Genomic DNA, 27,083 nt, shown 5'->3' with positions numbered 1-27,083 from the left:
GCCTGTATTTTAAACTGCATCGACATTGATCGGTTGCAAACGTCAACTTCAAGGTAACAGATAGTCTACGTAAAAATTACATTTAATGCCGCGACCTATAAAATCTTTAACTTGTGTAAAAGGACAGAGAGAGAAAGGACTTAAATAAAATTTAAATTTTATTCATTCTTTATTATATTTCCGTGTACGGGGAAGAAATAAGAATAGCTTTCGCAATCTTTCGTATGCGTTTGGAAAAGAGCGCCTGTCAAGTTCTCCGCTTATACCGCCCGTCATTTAACGTCGACGATGAAAAGGATTTTCCAGCACAACAGCCGGCGGCCGTCAGAAAAAATACAAGCTCTCGCAATCCTCTCGGTGACGACGAGCCAGGAGACTGCAAACCGCGAAAAGATCGAGGAGATCGAGAGAGAAGAAAAGAAAGAGAAAGAGAGAAGAGAGATAGAGGAGCTGCGATTCGCGCGTCCCAAATCACTCTCGTATCCTCGCAATCAGTGTCGAGGAAGAAAGTTGAGACGCGTTTGAGAACCGTCGTTCTAAACAATGGTGAGAACGACGCTGATTGCGGGACACCGAGTAACACGGCGAGGGGAAACGGGGTCGAGGGCCTCGAGAATGGAAACGTCTCAAAGCAAGACCATCGGGAATCATCCTGGCACCACCTGTGCGAACTACTTTGCGAAACAATTTCTCGCGATAGTCGCCGCCGCCGCTGCCGCTGCCGCTGCGAGAGAGTCGTTCGACCGTTACGATACTGGTTCGATCGGGTCGTTACAATGTCGCGGGACAATGCCTTTCCATTCAGACCTCAGTGTCGGATGTCGCGACACGTTAGGTGGACGTCCGTGTCCCGTGACCACACGGGGGTTTGCTCATCCAGCTGCTCGTCCTGGACGGGGCTGGACTGCTGGAGCAGATTGGCCGTCCCGCCGAAACTTCTTTCCCGACGAACGTGCGAACGGCAACTTTGCGAAAGTTCGTTAGATATGTACCTATCAATCGTATTATGCAATACGTACGTATCAAGTATGTAAATGTCAAGATGTGATTTGCCCTGTGGGGCACCGAGCTTGGAAAAGGATAGAAGGAACTGGCAGCGTTTCTCACGCGTGACAAGTATTCAGTTAGCTGTTCGCGTCTAATAAGCCAAGACTGTTATTGATTTTAACGAAAGTTGCAAAATTGATTTCATGATTTTCTAGTATTAGTTTAGGATGTTTAGGTTGTATAATGGTCTTTAATTTTCTCATTATAAAAGGAAAAACATTATTTTTTATAAATATTATAGCGATAAAGATGGAATATCCAAAAAATATACATATATCAATCAATCACAAATATATTACATATCAAAACTGAAATTAGTACAACATTTTTATAAAAGCACATAACAATTGTGTTGAAAAAACATCTTTTTAACAATATCTTTTTAGTTAATGTTTTATATTAATCATGAGGTCCTCTAAAATTCGCGGAGAAATGCGCCACTTGAAAATCGCCCCGACGGGATTTATTACGTGGCGTGTTGCGTCGTAAGGGTGGCATGCGAAGTTGCACGGCAAAAATTGTGATTGTTAGGCGCCCGCGGCTGTCGACGGGCTAAATTAACGACAAAGGCGGAAATAAAGCGGGAAAGGTAAACGACGTGGAAAGTAATTAGTCGTAAGCACCGAAGTTATTATCACACAGGGTGCACCGCGCAGAGAGATTACTTTGGCGTTTCTGTGAATACTGCAGTCTCGTGAAGAAATAATTCATTGCGCGGGTAATTATCGCGATCATTTCTGGTGCTCTATCGCGATTTTGAGGGTGAAATGGAGATCGGAAAGTTACGACGAGCTCGCGTCCGTTTGCAGCAGTAAAATCACATAATAAAAAGAAAAGAAGAAACACCCGAGAAAAGTGGATTAGTTTACGTTTTTTCTTATGATATGAATCTTTTTAGCCTTCTCTATTTTATCCTTCGCTATTATAATACTTTTCTAGGGAAAACCAAAACAACGTTTCCGATTAATTGAAGAATTAGATTCGAGGATTTCTCTATAGAATTAAGAACGACGCTGTTACGCCGTAATTAGCGCGGCGAAAGTAAAGAAGGAAGAAAGGTGTCCTTTAGGCGCGACAAACGAGATGCAATTAACCGAGGCAGCACCGCGGGACGACCGTTCGTTGTCGGATCGGCCGATCGCGGATGCGCGATTAGCGGATAAGAGCGGCGCACCTTGGCCGTTGTTGTAATTACCTCTGTCACGAGCTGACGTTACGCCTGCGCCGCCGCCGAGAGAAAGATTCACGGTTGTGTTGTCGCGGCTCTTTCATTAAGAGAGATAGAGAGAATGTATGAGGTTTGTCGCAACATTGCCATAATCCTGGACCTTGAGTATCGTGCATGCTGCGCGATATTCCGATACAAGGTGATTCCATTAGAATACGATTACATATGTAAATGCGGGATACGCCTATCCTAGGAAGGATGTCTGAGAAATGATTAATTCTCTATCGCGAGGAGGATAAATTTTTAATTTTTATCGCGCACAGTGATTAAGATTTCGGTATGCTTTAATTGGTCAGAAACGCGCACATTTTCTGTACTCGCTGGAAATAGATTATAATAAAATCATCTTTATTATCATAAATGTAAATAAGCATAATTTCGTTGTTGGTATCTTCAGTCTGTCGAAGGCTATTGATATATATTAGACCCTATTAATATCTATAATTTCTCATTATGAATATCGCTATCCACCAGAAATAATGATATTTATGGATTAAGTAATTAAAATAGATAATTAAAGAGTAGCCGCTTCACAATTCTTGTCTCTTCGACGCACTTTTCTTCGTGTCAGTCGCGCAATACGAGGATGAAAGATAATGCGTCGAGGAAAAGAAGGAGGTGGGAAGGACAAGCTAGGACGATAGGAGACGAAACCACGGTAAGAAAGAGAAAGAGCGGGAGGAGGAGGAGGAGGAGAAGAAGAAGAAGGCGCACGCAAGTTTCGCAGGCTGTAATTACTGATATCGGCAGCGCGATCGTTGGCGCAACGAAGGCGCACGGTCCCGAAGCGAGCTAGGATGAACGACGGGAGGGAACGGCTGCGAGGACAGAGGAGAGGTGGCGAACGAGAGGAAGAGAGAAAGACATCGGGCGGGGTCAAAGGTGATTGCGAATACGGCGCGATACACAGACAGAGCCACGCGAGATCTCTGCCCACCTCGACGCGCCTTCCTTTCTCTTTCTCTCTCTTTCTCCTTCTCTTTTTCTCTGTCGTCGAGTTATACGAACGTAGGCCGCTATGGTCGACCATACCACCACTATACGCGAAGGTAGATATGACCGTAAACCATAAGGATCTGCGGAGAGTCCCGCGAATCGTCCATTGACCACCCACGCGGGTTTAAAGCTCCTCACGTTTCTGCCCCCGTCTCTATCTGGACGAGCTCGAAATTCAGAGAATCGTCGGGAAACAGATATCCTCGATCTGCGTCCGATGTCGAGCGAATTTAATCATGCGTTATTATGACAGAGAATACTTCATTATTATTGTTAAGTATTGCCCTTATTATTGTTAAGTATTATCGTGGATTATATTTTGCGATGACATGATTTCGTAATGGAAGCCACACAAGGCTTTCTCGTTATATCATATTAATAATTCCCATTAATTTCTAATATTTTAGCATTTTACAATGACGAAATACTCTGGAATATATTTATAGAGACTCTGTTAAAGTTTATTTTATACGCGGAATGCAATTATAAATTTTTGTAATGAAAATGTAATGAAACTGAACATGTATGCATCGCTGTCGAAGCATCGATTAAATTCAAAATTTTATGAGCATTTAAATTAGGAAATTTTACAACACAATTTATTATCGTGCTTTTAGTAAACTCAAGACTGAGCATAGCAAAATTTAAATTGTGTGAGAGAGACTTATTATTGACAAACTGATTGACGATCATGTGCGCTAGATATCGATGAGGAAAGATCTGAAAAGGTAGGAAGGTTAAGACACGGACAGTGAATTACTCGTATATTTCAGCCCGCCGAACAATTTCAAATCGTTGGTATTGGATGGCGAACGTTTCGGATTTCATTTGCAGAGTCGTAACTTCTTCGGAATTCCATAAGGATCCCATCTCCTTCCGCCGCAGACATGTTATTGGACGACCTGGTCAGCCATAGTTTTCCCAATAGGAATCAGTAAAATCGCATTTTCGTACCGGCTACTTCTACCGTGAAGAAGTTAATAGCCTTTTCGATGTTCAACGAATAAATTAATGAATTTTATTAATGAAAGAGCATTTCCAATTAGTATATCATCTTTAAGTAAATCTTGTCTTACTTATCGATAATCCGAGTGGATGCTGTCAATCGTGCTTGAGAGAGACTAGCGAGGACAAAGAGAGTCAAATGAAGGTAGAAAGGTTAAAAGAAAAAAAGCCAGGTCCCGAAATGATATCGTTTGATCCCTTTGCAGCCTCTCTCTTTCTCTCCGTATTTCTCCTTTTCTCATAACGGCGGATAAATGAAACCGTCGGATTTCTCATTCTTCTCGATGGCGCATAATTGAATCCGAGTCGGATGATGCATATGATAGAAATTCATTAATGACTATGAATAAACAAACGTTACATAAAAAATAATTATAAACAAATAATATTTTATAACACGCATATTTATATTATTTCTAGATGTTTTATTTTATGTATAATTTGATTTTATAATAACTATTCAGTAGCCAGCAAATCTCTTTTAAGTGAATCTACTTTAAATTAAGTTACAATACGTGATTTCGTCAGGTATTCTTTAAATAAGCTACTTATACGCATACATATGCTTTATCTATATATTTATTTAGATTAAGAATATGATTAATATTATGACAATAAAAAGCTAAGTTTCATTCAATGTCGCAAATTTTATTAGAATCACCGCGATTTTGCGAATGGGTACAAGAAATTCGACGTTATCTCATTCGCGTAATCACGTATATTCTTCTTCAAGATGGAGAACGAAGAAGAAGTTAACGATCGATAACACCGCGTGGTATTTAATAAGGTAGCTCGCGCGAATCCAAGAACGAATCGGCTAAACGGGCTTTTGAAGGACGGGGTCCATTCGATTCGGTATCGACGACCATTAACCTCTTGTACGGGGCGCAGCCTGCACGTCGGGATAAAGTAATTAGCCTTCGACCTCAGCAACCGGCCTTCCTCGGCCTGCTGCCGGCGGAATTCTTTCGATGCTTTCTCTGCCAATTTGGCAATTAGCCGCGCCGTCGTATCGACCGCCTCGGTGCCCTCTCCTCGAAACTCCGATAGCAGAGAGAACTCGAAATAATAAATGCACACTATTGTAATCGGACATTCGGACTATTATAATCGAACTTTTTAACATTCTAAAACAGCGACGCAAATTCATATTCCTCAGTAACGTATATTTTATTAATTATGAAAATTCGTCTCTTCGAGCCGTCTTTTTTTTTCAATCCTTCTCGAAATAAACTTCTTATATGGCCAATGCAGTTTCGCAAATGACTGATTTGAATTTTATTGTATAGAGAGCTTTCTCAAAAGCGCGCCCAGGTGGGAAATGTTCATTTCACAGAGGAGAGAGACTGACTCTTCTCGAGTTCTCGGTCTCCTCCCTCTCGGGATCCGAGAGGCTCAAGGCGACCCGTGGGAGCCACGCGCCTGCCGTGCGCCATCTCTCCCTCCACCTTTTTCTTCGCCCTCCTCTTGTCCCGACCGCTTCTTTCTCGCTCTCTCTCTTCCGCGACCTCCGCACGCCTTTCGTTACACTCGCAGACCAGCTTGGACCCCGGCCATCAGGTTAACCGTAGAAGAGATGCATACTCAAGGCGAGGCGCGGATCGATCTTCGGGATGATTTTTCTGACCTCGCGGCATTATGATTTATTACGCGCGCGGTCAGCACGATGAAGAATGCATTACATCGTGCGAGATTGAATTAGAATCTATTTTGTGAATCGTATTGACACTTTTCGACACGCGAAGTAAGCAAAATTATAGACACTTTTTTGAGATCGGTTATAAAATTAAATAAGTCGTAAAAAGTTGAATGAAAATTTGAGAACATATAGTCTGAAATAAACATCTCTCTGTAATCTTAACAGAATGCAATCTGCGAAAATATTAGTGGTATTTGAAAGTATTTTAATTCATCTTTTCCTTTTCTCTTTTCAGTATTAATTAGTTACTAATTCCAAGAATTTTTGAAGGTAATTTTGTCGTATATTCGTTATATATTCCACCGTCTACAAAGAAATGTTTAAACATCTTACTTTACAATTTTTTCGAAAAATTCCAAATCCGACGTTAGATGAACCGAAAGTTCGTGAGTTACGGCTTCGTTTATCTTCGCGCATCGTGTCTTTTTTTTCTTTGTATAGAAAGCGCCATCGTATCGCTCTGAAAAATATATTTCCGTACATCGAAAAACTTTTCCGCTACATTCTCGCGAAGTGGAGAGGAGCCATTCGGGCACGTGTAACTGACCTCGACGCCCCGCGAGAAACCGGGCATCGAAGCGCTTTTAACGTCGCAAAATCCATTTCGCAGATTCCACGCGATAAAAGGAAAACGAAAGGCCATTGTAGTGAAAGTATTTCACTTTTGCGGCGAGTGGAAATCCCCCCGGCGACCCTCGCTCGTCAGCTATCCGTACAGATAGCGACACATATGTCCATGTTCCATTGACCGAGCAGAAATAATGGCAGCGCCGATCGCGGGAGGAGAGAGATTCTGAAATCGGACGGACGTGGAGAAAGAGAGAAAGGCGGAGGGCGACGCGGCTTCTCTTGAAAAATGATGGGATCCAATATCGCGCTCGGGTTCGAAGGCGAGGTACCGCAGTTAGCCAGACGTATAAGGAGACTACCTTCGCCCTCTATTTTCTTTATTATCGTTCGCGGCGGCTCTGTGCGTATACGTGGCGATCGTATGTGGGTGGACGTAGAAAATGTATCCTGGGAAAAGGAAACGTATCTGGCCGCGGAAGGTTCGTCCCCGCGGACCGTTTCATCGGACGCGATTTCAAGGCTGACTGCTCGTATAAAGTGAAAAACTTTCCCAAGTCCGAGAAGTGTGTCCATACACACTTCGACGCGCGTATATATACTTTGTGACGCATGTATAGCCCATACATGTTCAGTCTATACTTATTCCCATTACGAGGAGACCCGTCACAAAGTGTCTTCTTCTTTTATCTTCCGGTAGAGCAGTCTTTTTTCTTCCTCATCATTGTTTCCGATGTTATCAAAGATTGCATTTTATTGGCAATCATGTTGAGAAAATATTATTCAACGATGTGATAATATGTGATAATTAATATGAGTAAGTATCAAAAACTAATTAGTGAATCAATTATCGTGTTTGATGATCTAAATCTTATTCGTTATATAAAATATAAAAAGACTAAAAAATAGCTTTATATTCCCAAAAGGTGATTGATTCTTTTGTCTTAACTATTTCCTCAAGTAATCGACAATTATGGCGTCTCAGAACTTCGTTACACGATCTATCTCGTTTTATGCTCGTCATATAATTTTTGCAACATAATTGCTAGACGTATATATCTATAGATAGAAACCGTTTCAGCGCGCATCTGCTTTGGAGCGTACATATATTCGATACACGTTCGCGTCCGTCTCGTCAGGTCTCATTTTCATCCTGCAGATCACCGTTAAATTAACCGCGGCAACGCTTGCCGCGAGTCGAGTTGAACCGAGTGCTCGGGGGAAAGTAAATTGGAATGGATTTTATTCGGGTTAATGAAAGCGAGAGGTATCGATTTACGATCGTCGTTAAGCGCGCCGATATAACACGCCAAGCGTAGACCGTGCACCGACAAATACGATTCAATTATAGACGGAATTATGTCGCACCGCAATTTCTAATTTGAGAGACGCGATTCTGGTTACCGCGCGTCGCTGACCAGCAGCACGTCGCGTCACGACTTTAACGAAATGAGAACGGAGATACGGGGCAGGCAGGTGTCACGAAACGAACCGATTGAGCAGACAGCGGATGCGCGACGCAAAGTAATAGAAGTGTCATGGACAAGTGCATTTGTTCTGTCGTCCGCAACGAGAAATCGATTCTAGTGAGCGCCTCGCGTCTGACAGACCGCGCGAGACTCACGAGGAAAGACAGTTATCTCGAGGAAAGTCCAAAAAACCTTCTGGAACATCGATCGAAGAAGAGCATCGGAGAAACTATCATTTGCCATGAATTCTCCATTTTTAGCATTAATCTTGTTAACGTTTTGAATTTTGAAGTGATTTTGCTGTGTGACAAGATAAAGTTTGTTTATATTGATGGTAGAATTAAGTCAGAACTGATAAATAAAAAGAATGTGTGAATACTGTAAATGCGATGGAATTTCATAAAGTTTCTTAATATTCAACTTCGAGACTATCGTATCACATTAAAAAAACACTCAACGGTTTTGAAATACGCTACATATAAAAATCGGCTGTACATTGCAATCCCTAGCGTTGATTTAATGATAGAGAATGTCGAAAGAGACGAATAGATAGGAAGGCCGACATGACGACGAAGTCGGTGTGATGCAAATGAACTTCTAAATTAAATTCAGTCGTTCTCCGACAGGGGAGGAAAAGAAGTGTCGAGGAAGAGGGGCGGAAGGGGGCAAAAAGAAGCTTCGCTTCCCGTGGGACGTAGCCGGTGAGATTACGGGGCGCGGCGCGGAGAAAGTTGCCGAAGACGGTTTGGCGAAGTTTCATTCGCCGATTGCTCTTGACTTCGCGGGCCGTGCGAACGATCCCGCTATCGCTCGTATATCTGTCGAATATCGTGGCGGACGGCATTCCGACGCGACGACGCGTGAAACCTTTGGTTTCGCATCGAAATACCGGTATCGCTCGGAAAACAGTAGTTACCCATCTGTGCTGCCTATGTCACACACGATCATTAATCGCAACGATAGGTTGCGATAGGTATGCGTTTTATGCCAAATTGAAATTCACGGATTTTCGCGAAGAGAGGCATATCCGAACGTTTTAGCTTATAATTAATAATTGTTATTTTGCAATATCCGGCTATAATTAATGATAATGATATAATAATTTGATAATAGTCGGATATTAAATAGCATTTGCAGTAATAATACAAAATATTGTAATATTAAATTAATGGTAATATTCTCTGCATTTGGAGTATTTGTACAAAATAATTTCCTTTTCTTTCTAACAGAAAGATTTAAAGAATTTAACAGGAGTTAATCACAATGTCATTATGTATATATCCATATTAGCACAAAGTTTATTATTATTTAAATTAGAAATTATTTGAAATTTTTTCAAATAATTAAAAAAAATGGGTTATTAGCTTTCGGAATCTCTTTTTAAACCCGTTAACTTTTATGGATCTAGACAAAACGTGCACAAGCGCACGTTCGTGTCATCTTTCGGTCCATTCTACAAGAGAAAGCTTTCGTGCAAAGTTTTAACGTAAAACTCTAATCAGGTCTCTTTATTAAAAGTTCTGAAACGTTATGGAATTTTTTTGCAGCTCATTCGTGCTTAATAAAGCATAGTCCTTCAGGAACGAGAACATATCGCTCAATCGACCGTCGAAACTTTCAATATCCGGGTAGGCAAAGTCACAAAATGGAGAAAGCAGATTTCTACGGAACTTTTCGCGCTGATGAAAGATGTCACGATTAGATTCGCGTCTCGTTCCACAACTTGATTATTATGACTGACTACGCATCATAAAACACGAACACTTATTAGATAGCTCTAATTAACATGAATTATACGTCACGAATACGTCAAGTGAAACATACTGACTAACAAAAAAAAACCATTCTTTAACTATACAGACTACCGTCAATATCATATCATAAGTATCATAAATATCATAAGTATCTCTGAATACAGATAACATATTTATTTCAATTGAACTTTTCAGAATCTCATATTGCTTTTAATTAATAATTATATATTTGATTTCTGATATAATTTCGATCCATTTTGCTCTAAGTAAAAAATTAAATCGTTTTTATATAAGTTTAACTAATAAAAACATTTTTACATTTTACATTGCCACGCCTCGCACTTCCAAAAAGACTAAGAGTCATACAAAATCCACGTCCACGAAGTTGATGTCACGTTCTCGAATCGATGATCGTACGCAGGGCCAAGAGACCTGGGTGGGCGTTTTTCCCAGGCTCGCGCGATCGTTCCCCCCTACCGATCTGGCGCCTCGATCCCGCCATTGCCAGGTAAAATATTCGGACTGGTCGTCGGACTCGGCCAGGGCAGATGAAGGTGTTACGTGCCTGGCGCGCACGAAACACGTCTTCTCCCGACGATGCTTTCCGATGGCGTGTTTCTCTCCCGGTTAAAGATAAAACGAGCAACAGGGAGGTGAGACACAGACAGAAAAGAACGAAAAGGGACGGGCTAAAGAGGAGAGAACAAAGGAAAAGCGGATAAATATAATACTCGCCGCCTCGTTAGGGATACGATAATGTCGTAGACGTGTTCACGTGATGCTATGTGTAGCTGAAAGAATATATGTGTGTTTGTTGGTTTTAGCGCTTCGGTATCTTAAATTCAGTTGTAACTTTACTGTCAGCTTTCCGAAGACTTAGATAAATCATGATAGTACGGAGAAGAAAAAGTGTGATGATTATAATAATGATTGCTACTGTGGATAGACTTGCTCATCGATTGCAACTCTGATAATGAAGATACACCTTCTAATTACAGACCTACGTGCAGATAATATCAGATGGAATTCGAAGAACGTCGGTTTTGAGGATATCAATGTAGAATAAGATAGCGTAGTTAAAAGCAGAGAATTCGAATGTAATGCAACGTGTTAGAGATATACGACAGGATATTATCGGTCGTACCAAATTTTCAAAAAGATACTTGGAGAACGGCGAAACGCATCGTAACAAAACTGAGAAATAATGGAAGAGGCGCGAGGACGGTGGACAGGAGGAAGGGGAAGGACCGGCGGTGGAATGGAGAAGAAGCGGAATGCAGGGAGGATGAAAAAGGACGTGAGGGAGAAAGAGAGAGAGATAGAGAGAGAGCGAGTTAAAGGGCCCTCGGTATGCGAGCGTGGGCGTGGGTCCAGACTGGACGCGTGTCTCTACGTTCCTTCGGCGTTCGGAGCAGGAGATGCAGGAACACGAGGGAATGAGATACAGAGAGAAACGCAGACAGAGTGCGAGGCGAAACGAAAAGAGAGGGAGAGGATAAGAGAGACATTGGAGAGAAGGGGAGAGTCTCGAGAGAGGCGCGATCGCGTCCCGGGTGGGCAGGATCGGTTCGAACTCTCAAAAATTTATGGCCGGCGCTTCGACCTACGAGCAAGAGGTGTTACTCCCGGGTCCTTGGGGGCAGGGACCGTAAGATTTACGCAACGCCGGCAGGAGAGAAAGAAAGGGCGAGCGCGGGGCGAGAGGACGGTGGCGGTAAGGGGGTAAAAGGAGATCCACGAACGCGAGCGTGTACGCTAACGAAAAGAGCGATCGAGCTCGTTAACGTCCGTCCGGATAATCGATAGTACGGCCGCGCCGCCCGCGCCGTCTGATTATCGAGCGAGGGAAAATAGCTCCCTGCAACCAAGAATAAATATTTGGACGCGGGGCACGGGAGCCCGGTCTGACAACGGCGACGCGATAACGCGACGTCGCGACGCCGGGTAAAGAGCAAACGCGAGTTGTAAAAATAGAAAAATTCACTTCCTGCCAATTACGGTGTTTTCATGAGTAACACTACGTTAAAGCTACATGTCGCTGCATTAATTGTGATGCAATATCTCGGTATAAGTATTAATTTATAAGACGTATTTTAATAACCGCAAAAAATGATTTATTTAAATAAATTTATTTTCTCTCTCTTTTGGAGACAAAACTCGGATTTAATGTAATTTATAAAGTTGACAATAGTTTAGCTAAAAAATTACTTTAATGTTTAAAATAACTGAGTTATTATTGCGAAAAAATGTTGGACAATCTGTGATAAATAATTTTTCGCGACATGCCGCGTACCATTGACGAAAGATTTTGCATTGGCGGAACAGAGAGGAATGAGTTCCTGAGGGAAACTATTTTTGAAATTCACACGACAGATTTTCCGATCATTTGCGAGTGAAATAGTCGAACGTCGGAACGCGATGTCGGCTGCACCTGCGAGAAGATATTTTAGATCGCAACGACGACGGCCTGGCGTGCTCGCGCGCGGAAAAATCGTATTTTCTTTGCATCTGCCAATCAGACTAGCGCTTTCAAAGCACCCCTTTAAGCTAAGTCACATAAAACTGGCTCTGACCAAATAAAAATATCGCAGCGTCACTCTTCGATTTCCGCCGCACATCTGCCTATACAGCACGAGCTCAAATTTGACATACGATATTTTCGTCGAAAAATTCACTTTGTAGAAATTTTATATCCCGGCAATATCAGAAATCGCATGTTATCAATACGTCGCTCACCGCATACGCGCACGAGAATACTCTTTCATTATATTATTATTTTCTTATAAAGCGTACGTTTCTTTCCTACTGAATTCACTTGATACCTTTAGCTTTAGCTTTTGTAGGACTTGAAATGTATATTTGAGCATTAATATTTGTTTTCATGTTAATATTAAATAAAGTCCATTATTTTATTAATCTACATATTAATTATAAGTATAAAGTATATTAAAAAATAATTAATATAAAAGATGAAAAACTAATATATTAAATGCTCAATTATATTTAATACAATTGGTATTAAAAGATATATGTGCTCAATTTCATATTGGAAACGTATGAAAGAGATATACTATTGATTATCCACGTACGTACGGATTCTGATTTTCGTTATATGTATAAGAGATAATAGCAGATTGCTCTGTTTGTTTAACTTATTAGCGGATATATTTACTATTTATCGGAAAAGTGCTTGTCATCCCGGCGATCACTATTCAGCCGTATTTATTTGCTCCAAAATTGTGCGCTATACAAATATGTACAAACGATCGTCAATAGAGCAGTGAGTGACAGAAAAAACTACGAAAATATTTGACGACAAACTGCGCGATTGTGCAGCATTGATGGCAGAAAGCGATGGTTAAACGAAGAGTCGACGAAAAGAAAAACGACAAGAACATTCAGTTGAATACATGTTTGTAGAATAGATCAAATGAGAAATTAAAAGTTATTAGAACATACAATAGAACGTGCATTATGTGCCTCACAGGAAACAGTCAGAAAAAGTTCGGAGGCAGGATAAAAATTTTTTAAAAAGTCAAATTTGACGAGCAAGCTTTTTGTTTACGGTTAGATTCCATTTTCCAATCACGTTTCTATGAGAATCACGGGAATAAGTTGATGCGTATTTATTGAGGAAAATATAACAAGCGTATATTTATAATTTCTCCGTCATCAGAAAGATTCGAAAGAGCTCAAGATCAGCAAGGGAACTTTTAATATGCAACTTAATTCGATCCCATTTATTCGCTATCGTTCTATAACCAAATGGCATGCACTTTGCATTTATTTAGACGCAGACCACGACGGTTAATATTCGAACGCGTAAATATCACAGGACAACGCACGCGATATTTCATCGTGTTCTTCACCGGTCATAAAAGCACTCCCGTTTTTTCCCACCCATTATCCCGGCGCGGCGCGGCAGCGGTATACGTACGTCGTCGATGAGAGAACGGGCATTAGATAAATACCGGCGCGAACATCCGCACGGGGCGGCCGCGGGGGCGAGAGCATGCGTTAGCCGGCTCTCTAAAAGGGAATAAAAATGTTTATCGAGCAAACTCCCCCGAGGCAGACCACCTCCGCTGCCGCACACTGCCGGCGAGAGAAGAAAGAAAACGAAAAATGGCCCCGGTGTTGAGGGGCGGCAGGGGCGGGGGCGGGGGCGGGAACGGACAACCGAATGAATTTTGAGAGGAGTATTACTCTGCGTATTAGGACCCGCGCGCCTCCCGCGGGCCTCCGACGGGGGTGCAAGAGCCTCCGTCCGTATTATTGGAAAACGGTAAATATTTCTCGGCATATATGAGCCAACGGATATAAAAGGGCGATAAGAGAGGATGAGAGGAGAGAAAGAGAGGGGAACAAGAGGGGATGAAGTCGAATGCCGATGGAACCTTGTTCTACGCTACCGATTACCGCGCGCGCATCTCCGAGGAAGATGTTCGCGCGCCAATGGGGTAAGGGAGACAGAGATAAGAGAGAAATGAGGAAGCAAGAGAACGAGGAGGAGGGCGGGTGGAGGGAAAAGATCTCCTCGGAGGCCTCGTTTCTCGGTATTAACCGGAATTAAAATCGAACGATCGTTCACCGCGCGCGTAAGAATGCCGCGTGTTCCCCCCTCGCATTTCCCTTTTCCTTCTCTTGGTACGCACGGCATGCGCTTCCTATTTCCCTTTCCTATATGCACCCTTTGTTTCTCGTGCCGCACGAGACGGTAATATCGCGAGCACCGGCGCAGTAAGCATCAACGATTTTCATACATTACCCACCGAACGACGAACGATTAACGTTAGATCGACGTTTTCCGGGCGGCGGGGGTAGAAGAAAAGGAACATGCGGCGCAGCATAACGAATCGACTTATCGTTTCCGTGGGATACGTGCGGGAGCCCAGCGCGATCGTATTAGTTCACTCAACTCCCGGTATGTATTGTACAATACACGTGATTCTCTGCACCGCCGACTGCCCCGCTGCTGCTGTAATCGTGTAACATTCCAAATGATCGTTACGCCTCGCGAGAGTAATGATCGCGCCAGATAGCTTTCCATTTCCTCTGTTCGCCTTCAGTGTTCTTTCTCTACTTGACGATTCGATCGCTGAAGGAAGTCTTAATGGATTTTTGGCGAACCCTCCCCGTCGTTTCATCGCCATTGTTGTTTATATATTATACGTTGTAGCCACAATGTGTTCAAGTGATATTTAAATATTTTTATTACCGAAGACACTCGAAGGGATTTATTGGATATTAATAATTATTATTATTTAAAAGATATGAAACGTTTGTCTCACGTGCTTCAATCATTTTACGAGCGATTGATGCGCATTTCATATGAACAAATGTATCCAAAGGAATATTTTATCTTTCTCTCTTTATGAATATCTCGAACGATTAGATGCTCATGGTAAAAGCGTACATGTGAAAATTTAATGAAATTATTAAATTGATAATTTTATTATTTTTAACGCTTGAAGTTATAATCAGATTATCGAAATCTTCGGAGATGTCATAAATATTTTTCAAGGAATAAATGAAATTTTCTAAAAAAATACGAATCTTGGTAAAAGATTAATTTATAATTCTCGTTGGTATTTTAGTTTCTAGTTAATTCTTAAAGGGATAGCATTAAATTGTAAAATTACATAGGTAGTAGTTTTTGACAGGTAGTGCAATCTCTATGACTATATTCTCTAAAGCATTTCTGTACAAATATAGAAAAAACTGAAGAATATCGTAAAATTTAAAATCAAGTAAATTTAGAAATCCGACAGATATTCTATGTTTGATACGTAAAGATTGAAGAGTGAAATAAACTTTCACTACGTTTCAGATACATCTGTTTTATTCAGCACACACCTTTCCTCTTTCTCTTTGCTTTTGTCTCGACGCTCGCATTATCGACAGCACGTTACACCGAACCGCGTGTATTGCTTGATGTGGCGGGGCAAAGCTAAACATACATCCACCGGAGAAGTTTATCGAACATGAGAACAAACTAGCCCGCGGGAACAGTCGCGCGGATTCGAGAGGCAAAGCGCTGGAGTCGAAGAGAGAGAGACAGAGAGAGAGAGAGAGAGAGAGAGAGAGAGAGAGAGAGAGAGAGAGAGAGAGAGAGAGAGAGAGAGAGAGAGAGAGAGAGAGAGAGACGAGATTACGGAGAGCGAGAGCAATCGACGAGTGCTGTTTGCGCATTCACAGAAAGGGGACATGAAACGGCAGCACGCGACAGCGAGAAGCGAGGATAAACACGACGGTAAACTCGGAAGTGCTTTGTCCGGTGCGAAGCTGCACGGTGCGATGCGGAGTGCGGAGTCGCAACTCGGTGCCGTTTTCACGGTGGCTTCAATTGCACTCGCCGTGTAAACCGCTTACTTGCCAACGCGAACGAAAATGAGATCCCGTTTGGGCGTACATCGTAGAACCCCGCAGAAGGAAGCCGGGCCGCGAGAGATAGTTCTACGCGCGACACACGTACGTACTGTACGTATCTGTCTGTGTATCCGCGAGCGGTTCACAGACAGTAGAGAGACACGCATGTCACTGAGGATAAGGGTGACGAGAAGAGAGAGAAAGAGAGATGCAATAACGGATGAACAAATATTTGAGCGGCCGTGAGAAACGCGAGTACCATGTAACGCGCGCCGTCGGTGACGAAATGTCTCACACACAAGTACAATGGAGATAGGTAAAATAGAGATAATAGAGAATCAAAAAGTCACCTACATATATTATTGCAATAATCAAAAGAATCGAATAGTCAAGAAGAGTCTATCATTGAGATTTCGTAATATTCTTAGGCTTTAATATAAAAAAGTGATATTTTTTAGAATCTAGTCTTCAGCTAGAGTCATCTATATAAATCCTACTTCTAATAAATATATATAAATAATTTTCATACAACAATAAAGTGTTGTATTTAATCTAATATCAAAACAATTCGTTAATCACAAACGGAAGGAAATCAGTCGATTTTCGCGTAGAATAATTGGAAAACAAAAAGACACCCGAGAAGACTAATCTGATTCGGGCAGTTTAGCGCTACAGAGATAATGGGGGCGTTTGTAAAACGAATTCGGAAGAGCGATGGCAAGTGTTTGATTTTCCGTCGACGTGCCGCGCGCGGAACCGCCGCGAACGTACCGCGATTCTCGTAATCGACGTCTCGATAAGCGTGGCAAAGAACCGCCATGTCTCGCTCGTGGCTGATTGTTCTTTTGCAGTCGATTGCGCGTATAATTCGCAAGCAGGAGGAATATTAGATAGGAAAATGAAGAGAAAGAGAACAAGAGTGGATAGATGGCTTTTGAAAGTCCGAAGCTGATTATTCTTGGCAAAAGAATAATCAAAGAAAAAGAATATTAAAAGAAGCGTTAATGATTATTCAATGTAAAATGCAGGATCAACGGAAGATCCTATAGAGCAACGTGATATTTTTCGAAGATAAAACCAACAGTTATCATTATTCAAACGATTTCATAATTATTATTAAAAAAACGATTACTTTAACGGTCTCGTAATGTCTATTAGTTTAACGTTAGAGAATACCAAAGCCTGGCATTTCGATACGCCATTTACCGTGTTATCTCGACTAACAACATTAAGGAATTGACAGATAATTCCGAACAGTATTACTCTATGACAATATGAGCCTTTGACAGTTGAGGACCGATAGCTTAAGTTTCATTAGTTTCCATATGGATCCGCCCTTGTTCGGGAAAGCACCACTGACAGGAGATGTCCGGGGATCGAGGACTGTGGGGATGAGGAGGACGAAGGAGGGAAGGGTTCTCTCGATAAGGATACGATAGTCCACATGGGAATCGCCCGGCTGCCTAGCTCCGCGCTTTCGACCCACCTTGATAACGAGAGAACTACCCAAACTGGTGAAAACGCCCGTCGGGGTGATACCGCCTGTGGCTGCGAAATTTACCAAAATACGATGCGAAACAAGAGACCTCGTTCGTTTCGAGATTAAATGGCTTCGTACTTTTTTCAACAACCAACGATCTTGATAAGTATATTTTCTAACGTACGTTTTGTAATTTGCATTTCTCCAACTTTTCTAGACTTTTATGTGTGTCCAAGATTGTGTGTGTGTGTGTGTGATTAATACGTGAAAAATATTTAAAACATAGATTTGAAAGCAATGAAAAGAGGTAAACATGTGACCGAAAGAGAAATATTTTTCAATTCTAAAGTTAAAAGAATGCAATCAGGCAGGCGTTCAAAATAGTCTCCACAGAATGCAATATATATTAAACATAAAAAATCGAGGTTCTAAACATTAAAAACTTTAATGCCTTTTATAAATAATAACGCAAAAGTGACATTCGATCGTACCTATACCACACTTGCTATGTTTTAAATAGCGTCAAACTAGATTCTTTGTAGATTAAGTAGATTTACATCCATGCGAATCGTTTTGCTCGCGATTCATCGACGTTGTCCTCGATTCCATCGAGTTACGAGCACTCGACCGGGACGTAAAGTACTTAGATATCGACTACCCTCGAGACTAAACTCAGTTCGTTCCGCCTAGAAGTGCGTCAGCTTCTCGGTATGCCCTTGGGATGTATTTTCCTCGATACGCGTCGATTTCCCGAAGGGGTCGCGCCATTGGACGTATTCCGAGATACTTTCGCGGTCATGCACTTTTCGTGCACGCTCGGCTACGTATTCAATTTGCATACGGAACTGGTTTAGGATCTTTATGGTAATAGTACCGATTCTAAAATAATGCGTGTTTAAATCAATCAACTTGGCGTGGGTAATGTCACGTAAAACAATCCGTCTTATAAATTAAACGACGTGTACATACATATATTAATGTTTGTCATAATGGAGGAATTTGTAATAAAAATCATAAAATACAAAAAATTCAATTAAACGAGATCTGCACGAGATTTGATATTAAAAAATTTTCCTCTATATATGTACATAAATATTTAATTTTTAGTATTCGTCGTGTACTCATTGTAAAAATGAGAATGTATAACTCTCTATTAAAATACTGTAGTATTAGAATTTAAAAAAGAATTTAGAAATAATACACATGGACAACTGAAATTCTAGACTGATTACAACACGGTCTTGTGCACGAAGAGTTTCCGAGTCTCGATAATGTTGGATGTTAAAAATCGCCTGCGGTCGGTGAACACCTGTTGCGTTCACGTGGACTAAATTTTTAATTGCATAATATATACATATAGAAGAGAAAAACATTGTTATGGACTCGGAAATTTTATCCACATTATTTTTCCCCGATTGTCATGGCAATATTCAATCACAGACGGCTTACGTTATCGCGGAGATAAGAAGAGTAAATAAAAAAGATTTTGCTTTTAAATATAGTGAAAAAGAACTCTGATCACGGGTGATTCTACGGGCACAATTCCACACGTGCACAAACTCGCCGGAGAACACGTCGTTGGCCGCGATCTCAGAGTTTGCCTCTGCTATCTTGTCCATCGAGGCGCCGCCTTTGCTTACCGAGGCAGATTCTCTTTGCTTTTTTTATCTTCCCGTTGGTTTCGTAAAAGGAAGAGAAATAAGAGAGGCGAGGCCTAACCGAGAGAGGAGACCGTGGTAGGCGCTGATCGACGCGCAGCAAGTTTATCTTCGAAATTCCTGCATGGGAAATACTTCTAACAAAAATAGTGCCACAAATGCGCCGCTTAGCCAAAAACGTAATCGTCATATTGAAAAAAATATGATAACATAATTTATAACAAGATATCAAGCGTAAGAAAATAAATAAAAAAAGAATAAGAAACATTTGTTTTTTACGAGTAAGATGCGTTTCGAAGATCTATTCCATTGAAATACATCGCATCAATTTGTGTATGTCTCTCTCACTCTCTCACACTTAATGTAAGAGGAACGTATACAAATTGAGGCGATCTCTCCTCACCTTTATTTTACTTGAAGTTACTAGTTTCTGAAATCTGACACAAGCTATTTTCGAGACAAATAGTCTGTATGTAGTATAAATATCTCTCGAGAGAAAACTTGTCGATTTCGAAAACAGAAACGTGCGCAACATTGACAATATTCAGCAGAGAAAGATATTAATTTTTCCTCCAAGACACGCGCGAGTGGGGAAACGCGATCGCCCGTTTCTCGCTACAAATGGAATAAAGTGATGTGTCTTCCATATCGCGACTGCTAAAACATTTGTATCTTCCACGATCTTACATGGAAGCTCTTGAAAGCTTCTGATCAACCGCAGAAAGTGGAATCATCAGAATTTTTCGCCCTCTAACGTATTCGTGTTACGTAGTCGCAATTTGACGCTGGAATTTTCTGGATATCAAATCGCGTTATTAAAATTGACGATCTCTTTATTAATTTCTCCTTCTTCCCTCTCTCTTTCTATCTCTCCGTTTTTCTCGCGTCTGCGATTGTTTATGGTATACAATCGTTGTATTGGAATTATCGGAAGGTCCACACAGCGTTTTCAACAAACCGTTAAATACTTGCCGGCACGTAGCCGGCACGTAGACGAGCACGCGACGAATCAATCGACGAGATTTTTGCGTTAAACGCAATTATCGATTCTCTTCCGCTCGAGTACGATGGTCTCGCGGCATGAATGCGCACACGAAAAAGCAACGGCAATCGATGGAGATACGTGCGACGTCATACTGCGATGAATTCCCACGGGTCGCCGTAAGCCGACGTGAAGGAGCCTGCAGCTGACACGTAATTACCGGTAATGAGATGATACAAAGGCTATGAGTTGCGCCGAGATATCAAGCAAAGTTGAAACGCAAGTTGTGTAAAATGTAGAGTGCGAGAATGCAGCAGAAATTAAAAGCGTCGCTATTATTCGACTCCGAAACGTATCTTAAAGCAATTAAAAAGGCACTTTTGCTCTATTGGTCTCGGATTAAATCTCAGCGCGCAGCGGTTCCCGGTATTCATCGGCGTGAACGTTCGATACGATCGAGGGAAGATGTATCTTCGTGAAATATCAATTTTCATGCTTTCTCACTACTCGCGCCTATAAGATCTCTCAATTTCCTGTAGAGTCGGAATCCGTGATAATCAATTAGGTAGAAAACCGAGATAAGAATGATCAATCGAATTAAAATTGCGGAAGCAAACGTGCTTTAAGAAATGGGAGAAAATCATCCTTTTAATCGCGGAACTTCACAAATATAATGGAAAATTAGTAAATCTCGTCTCTAAGAATGAGTATAAAAGAGAGTAGAGAAAGTGAACTCTCGTAACAATTACAAAGAATGTTAGTATGACAATATATAATACATTCTTGATGATAAAAAAAACGTAAAAGGAATCAGAATTCGGAATTGACATAAAAAGGAATTAGACTCTGTAATCTTTCTCAAAATTTAGTAATATTTCCTTTAATGTACAATGTATGTTTCAGATTAAATTCTCTTTTTTAAATATTTTATTTTAAAACATTTTAGTTTATATTATTATCTTTTTCACGTAAATACTTGTACTATTTTCATTTTTTTTTTTATTAACGCAACAGACCTCATATGATTTCGCCACTCTACACTCTGTAGTGATCGTGGCGCAGAAAGAAGTGCCCTGCTCTAAAGAGCCGAGGATCCGAGTTCAAAATCGTTGGTTTTTATTCGATCGCCACCTTTCGGAAGGTAATAGCAATCCACCGAGAGTATCTTGCTATGAGGACCCTTCTTTGTCTGCGTTCGAAATCGGCGTTAAATTAGAGTTCAATTTAAGTACAGTGAACGTTGTTTATCCCGCCCATGTTCTATCCTAGGGAGTAAAGTCCCCGTCAGAAAATCCTATTAGAGGAAAGCAACGGGAAACTACCTCTAGTATCTTCCCAAGAAATCTCATGGATTGTCTCATGGTAGCCAACTTAACATCATGAAGACAGACATGAGATCACGACACTTCAGTTATAAAGTATTCGACCGGGGAGAGAGAGAGAGAGAGAGAGAGAGAGAGAGAGAGAGAGAGAGAGCTCTTAACAAAATAAGCGTATCTTCTTTAACAATATCTTATTTATCAAAATGCACAGAGGCTTGAACACTGATATACATATAGACGGTTCTTTGTGGCCTCTCCCAAAAGTTACTCCAAATTTCGTCTCCGTACGAGGCGACCCGAAATCAAAATTCAAATATTTATACGTACTCACATAATTAGTTTCTATATGTTTATAGTTTCTGATATCGATTCAATGACTTCAATGAAGCGATGATAGATACTAATTATATGGTACATAATATTTGAGTTTTGATTTTGGGTTGCCTTGTACGGTGACGAAATTTGGAGTAACTTTTGGGAGAGGCCACAAAGAACAGTCTATCAGTGTTCAAGCCTCTGTGCATTTTAATAAAGATCCCGAGCTCGCAATTCGCACTAGCTTGAGAAATCAAAGTGTGGTAAAAAGAAGCAAGAGAACAAAGCTAACGCTCGACTCGGTTGCCCGTTATGAGAATCTGGTAATACCTTCGAGTAGAAACCCAAAATGTGCGATTTCACGCGTAACACGAAATTTGCGGAAAACGCGCCAAAATTAATCAGTTATATTCCATTATGTTTTCAGTACAAATTATGTACTAAATAAATGCAGTACAAATAGAATGAAAGATATAGTGGTTAATTAAATGAATTTTATATTAAATATTTTTACAATCCCTTTTTTTGAAATGAGAAAAATATGACATGTATTGTCATATATTCAACTCGTCTTATTGCATCTCATTATATTTCGAAAGAATATTCATTATTAGCTAATGATGTGAATATATATATGTGAATATGAGTGTGTGTGTGTGTGTGTGTGTGTGTGTGTGTGTGTGTGTGTGTGTGTGTGTGTGTGTGAGTGAGAGAGAGAGATTAGGGCTCAATGAGAGAGGCCACGAAATGCGGCTGGAATGCCGCCACTCACTCATCATTCGGTAATGGCTACACGTGTATACCATAACGGCCACACGCTGCACAACCCTGACTGCCACCTTCGTTCGTGCCACTCATCCTGTTGCAATATGCGCGAGTTATGCACCTCGTGTCTAAACGTTTTGCGATTTCGATAGATCCATCCGATTTCGGTACGGTTTCTAGGCAGAAGTTCAGATTCTATCCGGCTAAAGTGGCATTCTGGCAATCGGAGTGCGCTAAGTGGATGAGGCTGCGGCTGTTGGACGGTTCAACACGCTATACCGTATATTAAGGCAATGGGAGATTTGTCGATAAACGATATACTGTAGCGCGATATACTGATTGTGGGACAAAAATCAACCGAATTGTAGAGATCGAATTTTTCCCAAAAGGTTTTGCGTAATGATAATAAGACTTTTGTGTTAGTTTTTAATACAGCTTCAAGAGATTATTTTTTAAAACATTATGTGAAACAGATAAAACAAATTTAAAGTTCAGCAAGCGGATGTTTTATCTCGGGGATGTAAAATAGTAAAGTAGAACAATGTGCTCTCGCAGTTGAAAAGTTCATTTTGTCTGTGTAACGTAGAATCTCTAAATGTTGTTACGCGTCCAGCGAGCTATATGCGGTCGTTGGCCGCACGTCCTTGGACAGAGGGTAATCTCGGTAGGGTAGTCTCGCTCTTTTCGAGTTTACGAGAGGTCGGCCGGCATGCGTACTCGCTAAACTCGCTTCCGAAAACGTTTACAAATTTATGGAGCCGCGAGAAGCGTATCCTGCGACGTTTGTTGGGAAATTATTACCGTCCTGCCGCGATTGAATTACTTCTCTGTCGATATGAAACATCGTATCATATGTTGATTGCTCATGGAGGTCGATCTTCGTTTCACTGTAATAATTAGACGGCTTATACGAGAAATGCATGAGATAACCTCTATTACTGAGTTATTGAGATGTTAAAATATTATTAGGAGAGAATGTATTTGCAATATGTATACAAATAATTAATTAAATACATATTTATCTTATAAGTAATTAAATTAAGTCCAATTTAAATAATAATTAAATTAAGTCCAAAATAATACAAGGTATTTCATGACTTTCACACTTATTTAATTATTATTAATTTGCTATCATTTTAAGTGTTACAGCGTTAGATCATAAAAATGGATGAAGTATCCGATCGACTTTCACGTAAGAATATGCTATGCTTTAAATGCTCGATTCAAACAGTACGGTCAAAGAGGGTCACGTGAATTATTCGAGAGGCGATTAGATCGACCGCAAAAGCTCGCTTCGCGCTATTACCGGTAGAGAATACGAAATACGAGCATAAAAGCGACGTAAGGGATACAACGGATAGTCCTTTAGCATGCAAAGTAGATAGCCATACACTATATCAGGTTTTTATAGGAAATTATGAAAAAGACACGGTTGAATTGTTTTATCATTTAGTAATGATCACAAACCTTACGAGAAACTTCCTAAGAGAATATGTTAAAAATTTCTTGTATGTGTTGTAAAATAATACTGATCGAATCAAAACCGTATTTACGTCATAGACTTAATATTTAATTTGGTCGCGTTTTAATCTTATTCAAGAAATTTAAGAATTTTCGTCATAAAAATTGCCGAACCTTCTTTCTTCATGAAATCCGATTACCGTTACATCGTCGTTCCAGCGCAAAACGATGCGGCGCAAGTCGAGCGACGTAAAATATTCGCGCGACGATTAGATCACGCGAGAGGCTCGCGCGCCCAACGCGCTTTGTCTCGCATTAATGGCCACACGCCACGGGATTTTTCCGTTCCATGATGTAAGAAGGCGGGCATAGGACGCCCATAGACACGGGGCACGTAAACCAGGCGAGCGCGGCTCGCCGCCGCGCCGCCGCCGCCGACGCCGCCAGGGTCCGTCGCGATGTATCTCCTCCACCTCGCAAGTAAGGCCGAGCGGAAGTAATCGTTTTAACGCGCAATGGCAGCGATCGTTAAGTACGTGCGGGTCCGGCGTTACGTCAGTCGGCGATCGCGCACACGCGATCGAGCGGAGACTACCTACGTATTCCACGCGGCTACGCCTCGGACACATTGCGCCCGACCCACGCGCCCATTGTCTTCCCTTTCGGAGACAGACGGCGCGTGACGTAAGGGCGAAGGACAGAGAGAGAAGGAGAAAAAGTTAGAGTCGGCGTTAGAGAAGGAAAGGAGATGAGAGAACCGGCGGATACATTTCATCGGTAGAAAGAATCCGCCTGGAAATTATAGGCAGATATACGCGGATATACGTAGGACGGCCGATCGCGAAGGGTATATCAAGATCTAACGTTGCGACGCGAGGACTCCCATCGGCAGCGCGGCGCGGGGGAACAAGCGGGGAAGGACGTGAGAAAATAAAGCGCGCATTGATGATAAATCGAGGCATGGGCGACCGAGTCTGATCCCAAGCCGATCGGCCAAACAATGTTCGCAGATGCGGCGGAACGCTCGTGGTAGCGGGACTGGCCTTACGTAGTAACCTTGATCGTGGCTCATAAATCCCGTAGGTACGGAGAATGGCAGGAATCATTGTACGAGGTATTGTACGGATTCCTCTGATGCGCGATATTGCCTTAATACCAATCCAATGGACCTTTAAGTAGCGACGTGAATATCTTGTGATAAATACCAATTTTTAGTTATCTTTTTTGTGTCAGAATATACATAATTGTTATTTGCAACCAACATTCGAAACTACATTTTCGATATCTTTGCACTTTTAATCAAAAAGTTCTCTCTCTACTTATCCTCTAACAGCGAAGAACAGTATCGCGAGCAAAGAAGTAAATTATATTTGCAAAGACTGATACTTACTGTTAGTATTGGTGATTTTTTGCGTTAGTCATAAGAAGATAACCAACTTTTAATATGTACGCGTGTTTGTCGCGAAATGTTGTCATTGAATCCACATAAAATAATCACCTAAATCTAAATTACAATCATCCAATTGGACCAGCATATATGATATCATATCTTTTCATTCCTATATTATAATATACATCACGTTACTCATCGATATATATTTACATTTGTATCGTTACCTATATTACGTTTAACACCTGACTCGACGTTGGACAAACAAAACTCGCGGTCCTGTCCTTTGTAGACCGAAGAAGAAACCGTGATGACGAACCTCGCTCTCCCTTGATCAGATCACACGAAAATCCTTTAAGAAGAGTTTCGGAGCACGATGTCAATGTTGCGATACGTCGCACCCACACGGCCACGATACGTACACGGGTCGTGAGCGCCGGAATCGCGAGACGAGAGGCGAGAGAGGAGAGGAGAGCAAAGGAGACGAGACGAGACGAGACGAGACGCGGCGAATAATATTCCGCGGGTCTCACGGCTCTGGCTCGACGTGAATCATGCCAGTTCCGGTCCGACCCACGCGTACGTGTCCCTGAAACAGCCGGTCTCGCGCTCGTCTCGACGCGCATCCCTCCAGTCTGAGTGCTCATCTCGATTACGGCCGCAGTTTGGGAGGAATTTCGTCGGACGAATTCTCACGCTTTTTTTCTTCCGCGAAGGCGACACGACCGTTTTATCAGCGTGCCAAAGCGGATCTTCCGTCACTCGTCGTCGTTACCGATCCGCTCACGGTGACTCGCGTTTCTAATTTTAGATATCCATGTCTGACAAACTCGATATTATGCGCGATTGATGACGGTTTCCCATCTTGCTTATGCAAGATAATGAATGTACGATCATTTATCAAAAACTGATCAGAAGTCGATCAGTTCAACTCTGTAGCGATTTTCAACGCTAGTTGACATTATCAGAAAAGCGTGCATTTTATGTCTTTCCAAAAATAATTTTATCTTCTTTTTTTTTGTTGCAGGGTTCTTATAGGTTCCATGAAGAAATTGCTGGATTATCTATCCATAAGTTGGGACAGCAAAGTAACGAACGGGTTAATTCTCACGCTGACGGTCCTTCGTGTAGAACGGAGACGGTACGTACCATCCAATTACGCCTTGGTCTTGTGCGCGTAAGCGTCATTTAATCGCAACCTACGTGACTAGTGGGAATCAAGCCGTTAACTCCGATATAAGACACGAAATAGACACTCCGTCGAGAAGCAAAACGAGTACACGCACATTTCTCGTTCTCCCGTATCATCCCGTATGACAGATTACGACTCCGCAATTTTGTCATTGCTTATTAACCCTCAGGAAGTCACGATTAATCTGACAGATACATAGAAAACTTTTTCTTAAAACGAGAAATTCTAAAAAAGAAATAAGAAACGTCAACTTGTAAGTAAACTTCTTTACCGTTGCCATTCCGGAGATATTCCAAACAAACTTGTGTGTACGAGTCTGAGTCTGTGTGTATCGAATCGTTTTTACTTCGTCTTATATATTTTTTTTAAACACAAAAACGGAGT

The 27,083-nt window shown here is 41.4% G+C and overlaps 1 protein-coding gene and 1 long non-coding RNA gene across 3 annotated transcripts in view; one reads left to right on the top strand and one right to left on the bottom strand.

The window, feature by feature from the left end:
- Stet (stem cell tumor) overlaps positions 1-27,083 on the bottom strand; it is a 359,247-nt gene that overhangs the window by 266,671 nt on the left and 65,493 nt on the right. The window lies entirely within an intron of this gene.
- The window catches only part of LOC139771682 (uncharacterized), a 172,889-nt gene that overhangs the window by 117,052 nt on the left and 28,754 nt on the right, over positions 1-27,083 (top strand). Inside the window, exon 4 of one of the 2 annotated variants that reach the window (XR_011717954.1) lies at positions 26,535-26,648. The exons of the other annotated variant lie outside the window; for it this stretch is intronic. This is a non-coding gene — a long non-coding RNA (uncharacterized lncRNA). The remainder of the gene's footprint in view (positions 1-26,534; positions 26,649-27,083) is intronic. 2 annotated transcript variants of the gene reach the window in all.

This window comes from Temnothorax nylanderi, unplaced genomic scaffold (genome assembly GCF_030848795.1).
Source record: "Temnothorax nylanderi isolate EJ_2023f unplaced genomic scaffold, tnyl_v1.0 TNYL_tig0043_pilon, whole genome shotgun sequence".
Taxonomy (NCBI): domain Eukaryota; kingdom Metazoa; phylum Arthropoda; class Insecta; order Hymenoptera; family Formicidae; genus Temnothorax; species Temnothorax nylanderi.
This window is presented reverse-complemented; position numbering and strand designations above follow the sequence as displayed.